This window comes from Neltuma alba, unplaced genomic scaffold (assembly GCF_004799145.2).
Source record: "Neltuma alba isolate B1F8T4 unplaced genomic scaffold, ASM479914v2 tig00010083_pilon, whole genome shotgun sequence".
NCBI classification, from domain to species: Eukaryota; Viridiplantae; Streptophyta; class Magnoliopsida; order Fabales; family Fabaceae; genus Neltuma; species Neltuma alba.
This window is the reverse complement of record NW_021635041.1, coordinates 365,871-380,717: the sequence shown is the minus strand read 5'-3', so window position 1 is coordinate 380,717 and position 14,847 is coordinate 365,871.

Below are 14,847 nucleotides of genomic sequence, written 5' to 3'. Positions count from 1 at the left end.
ATGGCACAGCACTAGGGCCAGCTATGTCACTTGGGTGGGAGCTTGGAAATAACGGCTGACTAGGCTCCATAAAATCACACCCTTGAATTTTTGGTGCTTGGTTAAGCCTTACGAGTGGGTGTCCTGGGCTAGCATCCCTCTTCCACTCAGTCGGGTCTCCTTTCTTGTTAGGAAGTGGTCTGACCTCACTTAGACTGACCCCTTTGTCATCTGATATTTCAATGACTTCAATCCTCCGAGGATCATTGGAAGCAACTGTGACTATGTCAGATAAAGGGTTACTCTCCCATAAGATATTATATTAGAAGTCCGCTACAAGGCTGTAGTTCTCATCCTCATCGAAACATTAAGGGAAATGTTCTCCTTGTTTCCTCTAGTTAACTGAACCCTCTATGTCACTATTGTAGCCACAACAAGCCATTCTACTTTGTCCTACATTGTAAAAACCAAACCATCCAATAAATGAACAGTAATATTCTCCTATGTCAATTTTCCTTTTAATTGACACATTATCTAAGCAGAGTGTTCTATCCTCTGCCAGAACCTCTATTCTAATATAAAAATATTATACCTTACTACTAGAATGACTTATAACTCAATTAGAATCATTTTAGATCACATTGGATGGTCTTAAGCTCAAAAATCTCATTTAGGACATTGAGGATGCTACTTTTCAGATTTTTACTGTTCATTTGGTAAAATCCAGTTTTTTGATCCAACTTCAAAAAATCATAACTTAATATAAAAAAATCAAAATGGAGTGATTCAAAATTTTATGGAAAGCTCTTTGAATGCTATTTTAGGAAAACATAATCTTATGAACTAATTTAGTTTGAGGAAGTGCCAGAGCTTTAGGGAACTCACTATTGTCATTTATGTAAAAATCCTTTTTTCCAGATTTTGGACTTAAATTTGAAAAATCATTAAAAATCTCACAGTTGTCTATTTTTAACATGCTACCTATCAAATTGAAGCTCAATATGTGATCTCTAGGCATGCCAAATTTCACGATTAAATTCAGTCAGGAGCTTAATCAAAAGGCTACTCCAAGTTGATGGCTTCCTCAGGGTTACAGCACCAACAATGCATACTTATACATAACCAAAATAGAATTGTTTTCTCACGATTCACTACCCAAATTACTCTTAAATTTGCAACTTCCCTTTAGGTGATTCAGGTCCTAAAATATTGGATTATTTTGGGAGGGTGAGATTTCAATGAAATCCCAATAGCAAGAATAATTAACCACAACATCAACATGCATCAATTACAAGCATTCCAACTTTTTGCTATCAATAAAGAACCACTTTACCTCATACATATAGCACTCTAACATGCAATAGCCAAGGAACTTAAAGCAAGGAGTATAGCTACACACTCATTATCATCATCATCATCATTTAGCTTAACCACATAATAGAACATGAAATTGCATAGCAATCAATGCAACAATTAACATTAAGTTAATTAAATCATACTACCTTAATTCAAATGCTCTTTGATTCTTTGACCTTCTTTCTCTCCTCTACAATTAACAAACCCTAACATCACAAACCATGAAAGGGGCAATAACATTACTAACCAAAACATGCAAGATTCAAAGGCAAAACACAAGTAACTCCTTAACCCTTTAATCTTGAACCTTGATTTTTAAAGCTTTGTTTCTTTAAGCCCTAAAAATTCTCTCTTGACTCATTGCTACATAATTTTTCATATAGATTCCAAATATGTGCTTGGATTTAAGAAAATAAAACCCCTCCTTCCAAATTCTAACTGATCAAACCTATAGGGTTCATTATCCAAAAATTACAACTTTGATTCTAAAACTTCCAACACTTGTTCTTTAGGTGTAACCTGCACCATTTTTCATTTTAAACACAATGAAAGCATCAAAACATTGAAAAACTTATCCTAGGGTCTAGTTATCATCTTGACAGAACAACACTTCTTGAGTTTCAACAAAGAAATCTTTTCAAAAATAACATACAACTACTTGAAACTACTTGAAACAACTATGCTTTGAAGTGTTCTAACAAGATTGAATAACAAAACTTCCTCCCCCATTTATTAAACATTTTAGCCAGCACCCAAGAAGGAGAAAAACTAGGATTTTCAACCATACAACCCAAGAGAATCAAGAAAGGAACAATGTAAAATCATCCACTAACCTTAACTCAAAGCTTACTTGATCCAAGTTGGTTGTTTTTTTCCCTGAATCCTCTTCAAGCTCTCTCTTTTTCTCTCTTTTCCCTCTTTGGCTAAACCATAATCTAAAAATGGGGAGGGTAAGAGCTCACTAAATGCTCAAAATATCTCATCGCTACCACATTTAATGAGAGTCCAAGTGTCAATTGCGTAAGCCTCCTTGAAACCTCCCTCTCAATTACTTAAATCCAAATGTAATTAATTATCAAAAGTAAAAATTCTCTCCAATTAAGGCTTGACACTTGGCAACTTTAATTACTATCCATTAAAGGTCTGACAAATGGAAAATTATGGGCCAAATAAAGTGCAAGACCCTAGTCTTTATTTTAGTGGTATACTTTTACTCCAGGTTTAACTTCTTGTCTACAATTATAGTACTCTAGCCTCTGTAATTATTTTTTGTCAAATCCATAATTTATTCTCCTCATTTTTCTCTTCCCAAAATTCCCTCTTTATCCAAATCTCAAATTTTCATTAATGAAATAAAAGAAAAAATTATTTTTCTTCTCATTAGTGATTTTTCCACTTGTCAAAGGAATTAGGTAAAATCTTGGATATTTGAGGATCTCCTTTTAATTCTATGATCTCTTATAATTCCTTGTGACATTGTAACATCCCAAAAATTAAAACCCTAGTAATGGGAATGTAAGGAATGAGACATGATTGATAAGCATAAGGTATGAATAAAACATGGAAACCCAAAATGGGATAAAACCGACTTTATCGGGTCCCTAGAGGCAAAACGGTAATTTTGAGAAAAGTTCTCAAAAATTTCCTAAAAATAGAAAAAGGTGGAATTAGGTGTTTTTGAGTCACATATGATATTTTGGGAGTGAAAATTGCCCAAAATAAATTTTGGTGAAAATTCCCAAAAAAATAATTATTTTTGGGAAAATAGGGAAAAATAAAGGGTAATTTAAGGGGTATAATTATTTTAATTACCTAAGGGTCCCAAAAATTCAAGGAAAAATATGGATACACTCCCTAGGAATATATATGAATTTATAAAATTGTTTCCAAGCATTGAAAATGCAGGAAATAATTTATGGAGAATTTACTTCCGAATTCCTATTAGTAAAGACCTGATTTTGGAGAAAATATGAAATAAATACCTAGAGGCCTTGAAAAATTCCCAAAACTTTCATATCACACTTTTGGAATAAATAGGGATTTTCCATGAAAGGAAATATAATTTTTGAAGCCCTTAGCTATTTTTCTTAATAGGGGGCAAGAAATTGGGTATTATATGACCAAATGAATTTTTAAATTATCCTAACCAATTCCACTACTTCCTAACCAATTTTTCCCATTTAGTTCCCTTCTAACTAAGCCCAAAACCATGATCCCCAACCTAAGAAACATCTGGAGCAATTGGGTAGAAAAATCTCAACCATTGGATCAATTCTCTTGAAATTAAGTCAAAGTATGTGTGGCTAGGATTGCCCCCTCATTTTAGCCGACTTATTCACTTAATTTTGGGGTAGAAATAGTTGCCCAAGGGCAGGTTTTTGGGCAGCAAATGAGGTCTATAAATATCCCCATAATTTACTCAAAATTCAGACAAAAATTTACAAAAGAGGGGAGGTTCTGCACAACTATTTTCTTTGGCTTCCAAATACCCATCAAAACCATCAAAATCTAATCCTAAGTCCATGAATTCAAAATGGCCGAACACATCCCCTTAGGTTCCTAAATTTTCATATTTGATTCCAATAAATTAAAACATACTTTTACGGCATAACCTACACAAAATCACATTTCAAATCCATTGGAACCATTAAAACACTTGGAATCAAATCCCATCCTTGAGTTCTTGGTTTGGTTGAAACAATGCTCTTGCACCCTAAGAGGTTTCCTTTCCATAATCCATTCCAAAAGCACCAAACACAACAACACAAGCTCATAAATTACTATCCTCTCCTAGAACTTCCAACACAAGAGAAATGGAACAGCACTTCTCCCCTCAATTTTAGTCATGGTTTGGCCATTCAATTACATTTTGATTGATTTCTTGCTTACGTTGATGTGTTAATGTGTATGTGTGCAAAGTGTGTCATGATGTGGCTAAGCTTTGTTGCAAATGTTGATTGTAATGTTTGAATTATGTTGCCTTGGCATTATGTCCTCTGAATATGTGCATGATAGCTTACTTTTCATGGCATAAAAGCATGAACACATAAGCAAGATAAATGCACAAAAGCACGTAGTGTTTGCATGAATGCATGATAATTGTGATTTTTTGCTACTGGGATTTCCTTGAAATCTCACTCTTATGTTTAACACCACCTAGGGGGGAGTTCAAGTAAGGGCAAAGACAAGAAAGTAGTTCCAGAGACTAAGTGAATATTTACTACACCCTAGAATGACTTTTGAAACTTGTTATGGAATGTTACAAATTATGTAATGTTTGTTGGACAATAGCTCCTAGTAGGAGCCAAACATGTATGTTTATGTTTAAACATGTGGAAGTATATTAGAATGTATGTTTAAGCATGTGTTGAGGCCCATATGATTAAGGGTGGGTAAAAGGTTAAGAAAAGATAAAACCAAGTATGATTAGGGGATGAACTTTCCCTAGAAATGACCAAACTTGGGACACATGAAATAAATAGAAAATGTTCGAATCTGGATTTGAAATTTGGTAGACTTATAGGACATATTTTTAGCTTTAAATCAAGTAGTAGATCATTAAATTTGGAATTTTGTGGAAAGAGTTATGCCCTTCTAAAATTGGACAAAAATACTGGAAATTCTAGAATTTACCAAATGAACAGTACATAATTGCGTGGAAACTAGTATTGATTTATGAGAAACTAATACCTATGAATATTTTTTCTATGTAGAGAATTTCATAAGCTTCATGTGAGACTTGGAACCACTCTGTTTTGATTTTTCTACATTTAGTTATGATTTTTCAAAGTTGACCTTATTTTTTTAGGGGTTACACAAATGGTAACCAAAATAAAAAATTTTAAATCTTGGTTTTTACCTACTTTGAGCATCGTGTAACGATTCTGAATGGTTTCAAATGACATATAATGGGGTTTAAAATGAAGGTGTGATAGACATCATAGGATATTTCTTAGAATTTTATTTTGCTTCCAAATATTTATTTGGAATTTTCCAAATAAAAGGCCTTAAATTAGTCTAAATCACCTTAAATTCCTTTGTAACTTTTTTCAAGAGTAATTTGGTCATAAACCCAATTATATATCCTCATATAATTCTCAAGAAATATTATCCTTATTTTTTTTTAATTTTTTGAGGCTTGGAAATATTTTTTTCATAATTATTTTTGACCAATTTTTCTTAATTAGTCAAATTTTCATAATTAACTTGAAAATAATAATAATTATTATTTTTCACCAAAATTCTTCTATTTCTCCTTATCATTTTTGGCCTTTAAATGTTTATAAATATCCCTATTCCTAACTATCATATCACTGGATGTGACAATTGATAAGGATCGTCAACCGCATAAATTAGGCGAAAAGGGTATGCGGACATAAGAAGGAGGCTACTAGAAATTGTGGTTGGAGGAATCTACCACAGGAATGGGTAAAACCCTAAAAGACAAAATATGTAAAGCTGAAGACCCTTCCAAATTTTTAAGAGTTGGCCCAATAACATACAAGTTGGCCCTACCCTCTAACCTTGGCCAGATTCACGTTTTCCATATCTCTCAACTGAAAAAGTATCGACCAAATCCCTTTCATATTTTTGAATATGAAAACATAGATCTACAGAATAACATCACTTTTAAGGTGAAACTAGTAAAAGTGATAGATCGACAGGTTAAGCCATTACAAAATAACACTATCCCGATGGTCAAAGTTATCTAGAGGGATCTAACTTAAGTAGAAGTTGTTTGGGGAAAGGGAAGACAATATGAAGACAAGATATCCTGAAATGTCCTTTCTTTAACCCCTTAGAGTACGCATTAGTAAGCGTTATGGTTCAAGCAGATCACAGCACAAGCCCGTGGATTTAAAATTTCAACATAATTACTCTGGTTACTATTCACTGTTCAAATTCCAAATTACATGCCCAAATTCAAAAATTCATAACTAATTCCATAAAAATTGTATTGAGGTGTTCTAAAATTCTACAGAAAGCTCTTTCAATGGTCTTTAAGGGAAAAATTATCAAGATGGACTTATCTTTGGCCAATTCATATAGTTTATTCAATAAAGATTACTGTTCATTTGGTAAAATATGAAATTTCCAGATTCCGTGCCTTAACTTCAGAAATTCATATCTCCTTGTGTACACATTCAATTGAGGTGGTCTACCTATAGTTCTTCTAAATCTTGTGGCTTAATGCATTCATTGGTAGGTCAAATTGGAGCTATAAGATCACTGCCCCAGGACCTACGTTTTATCCGTTAACCACTTCTTACTTTGATTCTTTTTATTTCTTTGGCATACATAACATGGGCTTACTTTTTCCCATTCATGCTCATATACTTTTATTCATGCCATAAACATTATAATTAATTACGTGACATCATTGGCATCCATAAACATAATTTACAAAATAGGAGAATTATACATTCATCAACAATCTCATTCATTAACATGAATAATTCTCCACTTTCTTCTCCTTGCTTCTCATGCCATTATTGGCCATCAATGATTGACCTAAATAGTTGGTTAGGAAGGGATGAGATTTGGAGAAATTTCAGTAGCAAACATTACCACACACATGCACAAGAGGATGCTAGCATATGGTATGTAGTTTTCCATAAACTTAAGTTAACTAGTGACATGTTATCATGCTTTATACTTGGTATAAAAATGCATGGCCATAGAAACATATTAAAAACAGCATTTTTAGCAACAATCATCATGTCACAACATCATACAAACATCAACAAGACAAACCAATGTAACACCTCATGTTTAAATCAATTAACTTTCCTTGCGGAAGCATTTGGAATCACTTTTGAAGGCTACAATTGATGAAAAATCAAGTTTGAAAATTTTCATCTACGGGTTACTATTCATTGTCACCTTAAAATGTGACAAACTTCGAAAATTCATAACTAATTGTAGAAAAATTGAAATTAAGTGATTCCAAGTTCTACAGAAAGCTCTTTGGATAAAATATTGAGGAAAAATAGTTTCTGAACTGATTGCCTTGAAATTCGAGCTCAATTTCCTTCGAAAAAGTTACTGTTCATTTGGTCATTTTCGGATTTTACTGTATTTTTGCCTAACTTTGGAAAGGCATAACTTTCTGCTCGGTTATCGGAATCGAGAAAACCACCCCTCATTTTAAAGAGAAACATCAGATCTCTTTGCTTACCAAATCTTATGACCTAACTCACTCATTTGATAGGTCAAACTGGAGCTATAAACTCACTGCTCCAGGACTTACATTTTATCCCTTAACATCTCTTTAATTCTTTTTATTTCTTTCGCATACATAACATGGCCTTACTCTTTCCCGTTCATGCTCATACACTTTCATTCATGCCATAAATATTATAATTAAATACATGGCATCATTGGCATCCATAACATAGTTCACAAAATAGTAGAATTATACATTTATCAACAGTCTCATCCATTAACAAGAATAATTCTCCGCTTACTTCTCCTTGCTTCTCATGCCATTATTGCCCATCATTGATTGACCTAAATGGTTGGTTAGGGAGGGGTGAGATTCGGGGGAATCTCAATAGCAAACACTACCTATAAGCATGCAAGACATAATGTACATGCATGACATGTTATAACATTAACACATGAATGCCATGGAAAGTAAGCTAAAGCATTTCATGCTTCCATAACATATTGCCAAGGCAAAACATAACATAAACTTGCAAACATAACTTTGCAAACATTTCATCATAGCTTAGTCACATCATGGCAACACAATCACATCATGCAAGCATACATATCAAGCACACAATATAGGTAAGTTCACTACCTTGCACCTCAAGCTTTCCTCTCACTTTTCCTTTGACTCCCTTGACTTTCCAACCATGTGGGCATTTGTTCAACATCACCAAACATTCTCTTGGATGTTCCAAAGGTCCTAAACATAACCATAATGATCACACAATCCATTAGGACCATTGGATGACATAAAGTTCAAGACTAGCTTTCTTGAACCTCAACCCTTTCTCTTAGTCTTAGGATTTTCTTTCTAACTTTTATAATATAAATCTTATCATTTCCCATCCTTAAGATCCATTTCTTGTCAATTAAGACCACTTTAGATGGCCTTAGATTCAAGAATACCAAATCTGGAAATTTTGGTTCACGGGTACTGTTCACGAAGAATTTCCAGAATTTTTGCTCAACTTTGAAAATTCATAATTAATTCTAGAAAAATCCAAATTGAGTGGTTCCAAGTCTCACTGAAAGCTCCTTAAGTTAACTTTACATGAAAATTAGTTTCAGGAACCAATTCTACGCCGAATAGCACCGGAATTGTACGGACCTCGAAACTCTTCCAAAAGTTCAACACTGTTTCCAGATTTCAAACCCTAACTTTGAAAAATCACCATAAATCGTACACATATCCAAATGAAGTTTTCTACCTATGGATTTAAAGCTCACAGAGTGTACTTTAAGCATGCAAAATTTCAGAATCAGATACACACAGTAACTAATCCGAAATAGGCATAAAATCAGGTGCTATAACCATCACATACCTTGTTTTAGAGTTTGATCTGGCTTGGAACCACTTGGCCTTTCTTTCTCTCTCTAGAAACCATTTTTCAAGAGCTTCTCCATGGATTCCTTATGCTTGGGCGAAATGGTAGGGAGGGGAGGGGGTATTTATAGAAAAACAGACTGAATCTGGACCGTTGATCTTAAAAATACGTGGCTCGATCTGGACCGTCCATTTTCTCTTTTGATCTTACGGTGACAAGTGTCCTATGACATCATGCTTACCTCATCATGATGACATCATGCTTACATCATCAAGCCACATGTCTTTAATCCGACCGCACACGTGTCTTGCATCTGACTGTACACGTGGCTTCCATCTAGCCATACACGTAATATTTTCTTTTTCTCATCTAACCGTACACTTGTCACTTTCATGTCCTTTCATCATTTATGGCATTAAAATAGGGAGAAAATAAATGAAAAATTCGTGCAAAAATATTTTTTTAATTATTTCTCCACCTATCAAGCCAATATTGCACCGTATCGGATACTTTTCGGGTCTTGACTTACCCTGTACCACCAGGACATGTTCTGACACTATTTTCTCATCTTAATAAGTACATATATGGTGCCACCTTAGAGGAGCAGAGGGAAAAATAATTAGCTCTACTGACGGGCTACTTAACCTTACTGAGTCATGCAGTAGAGATTTCACTATAACGGGTAGACAAAAGACTGTCTAAAATATTCCCATACTGCGTTCTGATTTTTATGCTGTCCATAAATATCTTCTGGTGACTCAGCATGATGACTCGTAGGTGCCATGATTACGCTTGATGACTCAGCATGATGACTCGTCGGTGTCATGATTACGCTTGATAACTCAGCATGCTGACTCAGCATCGTCATGATGACTCTTAGATATTTTCTTTGGTTTTGTCTCCTATTTAGGAGACAAAATTATTTAATATTTGACTGGAGCATTTTATTCAATCCAGAGCTCCAAAAATTAATCCAAAAATATCATAAAATTCCTCATATTCTAGAGAAAATCTGTGAATTTTCTCAAGTCATAGCTCAACCTGTAGCTCCACTTAAAAATCATTCTTTAAAATGCCCTTTTTTGGCACAGCTGGCTTTTAAGTATTCTTAAAGCCATTTTGCTGGTCTTCTGGGGATGAGACTAATTTTATAATTTTCTACAGTCTCTTAGATCATACATCCCCATTTTACCATAATTTTCTGAGGTTTCCTTATGACTCAAACAATTAAATCTACCTCTACATCTCAAATTGAGCCATAAACTTATAAATTCCTTTTAAGTTACCTCAGGGGTATTTTGATCATCTCTCTTTACAAAAGAGCCTTAGAATATTATTTTCCATTTTCTGGGATTTTCTTAGAATTTTCTAAGTACTTTTCATTTTTTACCCCTGATGGCCGTAACTTTCTGAATTTACGGTTTTACCCCTGCTTAGGCTCAACCTCATAAAACCATCTCTTTGAGGCTTCTAACTTAACCTTTGGTCTGTATCTAGCCTCTTTTCTCTTTCTAGGCCTCTGAGACTTTACTGGAGCCTCTAACTTTGATTATCCTTTAGCCCCTTAAAAACTTTTACTTTGCAGTTTAGTCCCTGAAACTGCTTTAGCTTCCTTTCTCATCTTTAGAACCTCTACTAAAAAGGGGTCTGGTAGCTGATCTCATTCAGGCTATTTCTGATACTTCTAGACCCAAAAATTGGGATGTTACAACCAACACATAAGCATACCACATCAAACACATAAAAGGTAAGTTCACTACCTTGTACTCCAAGCTTTCCTCTTGTATTTCTTTTAATTCCCTTGACTTCCCAACCATAATAGCTTTCGGTCAATACCATCAAACATCCTCTTAGATGTTCCAAGTTCCTAAACATAACCATGATAATCATACAATTCATTAGGACCATAAGATTACATAAAGTTCAAGACTAGCTCTCTTGAACTTAACCTCTTTCTCTTAATATTTGGATTAATGTTCTAGCTTTTTAAAAATTATTCTTAGGCTAAACCTACACAATTTTGCCCAAGAAATCCAAATATGAGCTTGGATTAATGAAAATCTAACTCCTTCCCCAAAAATCAGTGTTGGCTAAATAGGGGGTTTTGAAATCTAAGAATCTCAACTTTAATTCCAATGCTTCCAATGCTTGTTATTTAGGTTTACCCTACACTATTTTCATTTTAAACTCATTGGAGGCCTTAGAATCATTAAAATCACATCGTAGGGTGTAGATTCAGACTTGGCTAAACACTACTTGTCCTTAAACAATCATGAAATCTTTTACATATTAACACAAAACTACTTGAAACAACCTCGAGCCATTGTGTTTTAACCAGATATAACATCAAAATCATCCTCCCCTAACTCTTATTAATTTGGCTAGTACCTCCCCTTAGGTGATTCTGTATTTTTCAACCATTAAACTTAAGAATACAAAGCAAGAAATAGCATAGAACAACCTACTAACCTTAGATCCAAGCTTCGTTGATCAAAGGTAGGTGTCTTCCTCTTGATTATGCTTCAAGAAATAAAATTGCAAGAGTTTTTCCTAGTATTCTCATGTTGACCGAAATGGAGGGGGAGGAGAGGCTCTATTTATAGCCAAAACTTTGACTTGAATGGACTAAAATGCCCTTGGTAGCTAATAGAAAGGATAAGGGCAATTTTAGAACTTTAAGTGACCTTTTACATCATTATTGCATCATCTTCTTGCATCATTCTTCTAGAAGGTGCCAAGTGTCACAAATTTGGTGGAGGAGAAGGGAGATTAAATCCCAGCCATTGGATCAAAACTTAATCCTTAAGTTTCCTTCTAATTTACTTGGCTCGGGTTTCTCTGACTTTCTTGATGGCCTTTTAGAGCTCAAAAAATTCTTCTATTACTCCATAAATTTCTTTTAATTCTAGAGAATATCTATAAATTTTCTCAGGCTATAACGCTTCCTTTTTTTTTGAGTAGGATGGTATCGCTGCCTCAAGGTATCCCAGCACAACCGGCCAGACTAATCCCAGGTGCACTCGCAGGTATCGAGCCCATGACATGGTAGGGAAGGCGCCTTGCGTTCCCATTTGCGACCAGTCAGACCCGACCCTTGCAGGCTCTATAACACTTCCTTTAAGACTTGCATAAAAATCATTTACTAAAATACTCTTTTAACAGTATAAACAGCTTTATATTTTATTAGAGCCATTCCACTAGTCTTTTAGTTGTGAGACCAATTTTATAAATTAGAACAACCTTTCAACCATTTAACCTCATTTTTGTGTATATTTTTTAGGTCTCTTGCTGTTTTAAATAATTACCTTAAACAGTATACTTTTTACTGGCCACAACCTTATAAATTCTATTTAAGTTGCCTCAGAGGTATTTTCATTATTTCTCTTCATAAAAGAATCTTAGAATATTATTTTCCATTTTTTGAGATTTTCTTGGAATTTTTTTGTGTACTGACCATTTTTATCCCTGATGGCTGTAACTTTCTGAATTTACAGTTTTGCCCCTACTTGGGCTTAACCTCATAAAACCATCTTTTTGAGCTTCTAACTAAACTTTTGACCTGTATCTAACCTCCTTTCTCTTTTTGGGCCTTTGAGATTTTATAAGAGCCTCTAACTTTGACTACATTTTAGTCCCTGAAAACTTTCACTTTGCAGTTCATTCCTTGAAACTGCTTTAACTTCTTTTCTCATCTTTGGGACCTCTGCTAAAAGAGTCTAGTAGCCTATCCAATTTAGGTCATTTTTGGTACTTCTAGGCCCAAAAGTTGGGATGTTACATATCCAGAAGTTTCATGGAAGGTGTGTTTCTAAATTTCGACTACGAAATTTATCTAAAGGGGAGAAGAATTGTCACATCCCAAGAAATTTCACTAGGACATAGGGAATCAAAAATTGGAATGAAGGCCAATGTAGATACTAGACGGGGAAATGAAGCAACTTTTGATGTGAAACCTTGATAAGGTTTGGGCTGGCTTTTTCGTAATTATCGGTCTAGAAAGGGCAAAATGGAAAATTTGGAGAAAATTTTTAGAAAATTCCCAAAAATGAGAAAAATATAAATTAGAGGTTTAGAACCTCGATGAAGGTCCCAAAAGTAAAAACTATGGAGAAAGCGATTTTATGGAATTTTCTGAATACGGAGGTTTTTTTTGGATAATATTGGAACGTCAGAAGAAAATAATTATTTTAATTAGTTAGATGCCTCCAAAAATTTTGAAAAAATATGAAAAAACCATATAAATATTTATGGGAATTTATAAAATTAGTTTTAGGCCTTGGAAGCCCAGGAACCAATTTTAAAAAATTAATTTTCCCTTAGTTGCACTAATAGGGGCTTACTCGGAGAAAATTCAAAATAAATATCTAAAAGTGGAGAAAAATTCTGAAAATTTTCAAATCATATTCTTATATTAAAAGGTGAATTATCATGGAGAGAAATAAATTTTTGGAGGCCTAAAAGAATTATGAAATATTACTAGTAAATAGTAATTGATAAAGTTTAAAAATAGTTTGGGATTTTGATGTGGGTCGTGGGCCATTTTTTTGGGCCATCCTAAACCATGTGTGAGACCCACATCGAGCTTGAAATGAAGCCCAATTTCATGATAATTTTGGAAGCTTCATTTTAATTAACTAAAATTCCAAAATTAGTGAATAATTGTTGGAAAATTCTAGTATATGGACACTTGGTTAAATCTAGAGTTATGTAGCATTGGATGGCTGCCAACTCACCTTATTATCTACCATTTTAGGCATCCAAATTAGGGAAAAAATGGTAGATTCATTTGTCTATAAATAACCTTCCCTAAAATACAAAAAAACCTTGGAAAAATAGGAAAAATAGGGGGGAGGTGCTGCCACATTGTGTTCAGACCAAGGGAGGCCGAATTTGAGAGGGTTTTGAGCAAGGAATCATTTAACTTATAGTAAGGAAGCATCAAGGTATGTTCAAGCCTTCCTATCCCTAAGTTTCAAGCTAGTTTAGTTATGATTTTTGGCTTGAAAAATTAAGAGAAATTACTGTCCAATTTTCGATTGAACATGTGCTGTTTAGAGAAGGATAGAGACCTTAAACATGAAGTGGAATAAATATGTTTAAATGGTGTATGGATTGACTTTTGGAAGAAAACCAAGCTAGGGTTTTTGTAGGTCAATTTGGCCAAAGGGGAACTTGGTGCAGCAACTTGTTTTACTGTGATTTGATGATTCTAATAGGTTTAAAATGTATTTTTGTATAGGGATATACTAAAGAAAAGTGTTTAAAATCATTGGAATCAAAAATAAAATGTTAGAAGTCATATACTACCTATTCGGCCAATGTAACTTGAGAAGAAAGGAGTTTGATTTTTTAAAATCTGATTGGATATTTGAATTCCTCATGAAAAATTGTGTAGGATTGGGTCAAGAGATTATGGAATGTAAAGGAGGAATAATATTGTTAAAAATCAAGGAAAAAAGGGGATTATATAGGTTAAGGTTAAAAGGTTGTCATTAAGTTGTGAATTGTTAATGTGGTTTGCAATTATACTTGAATTGATAGGTCTTGTAGAGATGAATCAAGGAGAACCCAAATTCCTTGAAGAGGCTGAATTGGTTTGAGCTTAATGTAACATCCAGACTTTTGGGCCTAGAAGCATCAAAAGTAGCCTGAATTGGATAGGCTACCAGATCCTTTTTGAGCAGAAGTCCCAAAGATGAGAAAGGAAGTCAAAGCAGTTTCAAGGACTAAACTGCAAAGTAAAAGTTTTTCAGGGGCTTCAGTATAATCAAGGTCAGAGACTCCAGTAAAGTCTCGAAGGCCTAGAGAGAGAAAAGAGACTAGATATAGGCCAAAGATTAAGTTAGAAGCCTCACAGAGAGGATTATATGAAGTTAAGTCCAAGCAGGGACTAAACTGTAAATTCAATAAGTTATGACCAGCAAGGGCAAAAATGGAAGAATGTACAGAAAATTCCAAGAAAATCCCAAAAAAT